Source organism: Chinchilla lanigera, unplaced genomic scaffold, assembly GCF_000276665.1.
Source record: "Chinchilla lanigera isolate Chin_1 unplaced genomic scaffold, ChiLan1.0 scaffold00021, whole genome shotgun sequence".
NCBI classification, from domain to species: Eukaryota; Metazoa; Chordata; class Mammalia; order Rodentia; family Chinchillidae; genus Chinchilla; species Chinchilla lanigera.
In genome coordinates this window covers 14,766,129-14,767,548 of record NW_004955422.1, presented here as the reverse complement: position 1 = coordinate 14,767,548, position 1,420 = coordinate 14,766,129, and positions in this window count along the sequence as shown.

The following is a 1,420-nucleotide window of genomic DNA, read 5'->3' as shown; positions in this document are numbered from 1 at the left end:
CAGGCGCTTTGCTGCTGAGCTAAATCCCCAGCCCCCTTTACACTTTATTTTAAAGAGAAAAAATAATGAAACCAAATTCCAAAACAATATGAGAGTAACAGTGGTTAATATATTGCATATTTTTATCTTCAAAGTAGTTGCTTAGAGTATAAGATATAGGCATGAAAAATTAACATAATGATATTAGCACAAATCTTTCTTTTCAATGAACTGAGAGAAATTAGTAGTATAACTATCTTAACTATCATATATAGAATTTTCTTTTCCTTTTTCATTCCTTCTTTTCTCCTTTCCCCCATCCCAGTTTATCTTTCCTTTTGCACAGTTAAAAGTACACCCTTAATCCAGTATGACCACATCTTGACACCTTTATTTATATCTGCAAAGACCCTTTTCCAAATAAAGTTACATTTACAGGTTCCAGGTCTTGAGACATGGAAACAGTTTTTTCCACACTCATTTGGTCACCCCAGGTTGGGCACACCCAAAAGCAACCGGGGAGACAGGCATCTAAGAGAACTCTAATTTTAGCTGTCATTTGCTGACTCATAAATTACGCAGTAGCATTTTCTCCTGCAGCCACAGACTCCCCATTGTCTCCTAGGACACTTCGCTGCTCCTTGGCTATTCCGGAAGCTGCCTCTAAATCAAGGCTGGCCATCTGTCAACGCTGCCTAACTCTCTGATTCAGCTCAGGACCATGACTCCCTGGCAACCCCTCCCACCAGAACCCACTGATCTTGGTCAAGACCTTATCTCCAAAGAGTGAGAAAAAGAAAAGGGGGGGGTGCTGAAGATGTGGCTCTGTGGGTAGGCCCTGGGTTCAATTCCCAGCACTACAAAATACACAAACAAAGACTAAAACTAAAAATGTGTGTGTGCTGATGAGATGCTAAAGAAGATTTCCTGGGGGGAGCGGCCCAGACTAAGGGTGACTTCTCACAGCCTAGAACAGCTGCATCCTGAAAGGTCCCTGTGGTAGGAGGCTGTCCGTGCAGATGCTCCATGAGCACTGGGCTGGGGTTCTGGGGCCCTGCCAGGCCCTGACTGCTGTTGGGGCCACACTCTGGGCTCAGGCTGCACAGGGCTGGCCGGGGAGGACCAAAGCTCAGGGCGTAGGGCACTTCCTGCCCACCCTGCCCCCATATTTCCACTTGCAAAGGCACTAGGGGTGGATCATGCTTCCTGTTTTCCCCTGACCAGGTACCAAACTTCACAAATGAAGTTTTAAATGTTTAAAAAAATCCTGCTTACATCAAAATGTGCCTGAGGGAGCTTAGGGGTAGGGGATGGCTGATAGTACAGGCACTCTCCAGGTCCTACTCTTTTCCTTTTCTTTTTTGTTATATCTTGTTTTGTTTAGAAATGTATACGTTTATTAAGCTGGGCGTGGTGGTGCACACCTGTAATCCCAGCACTC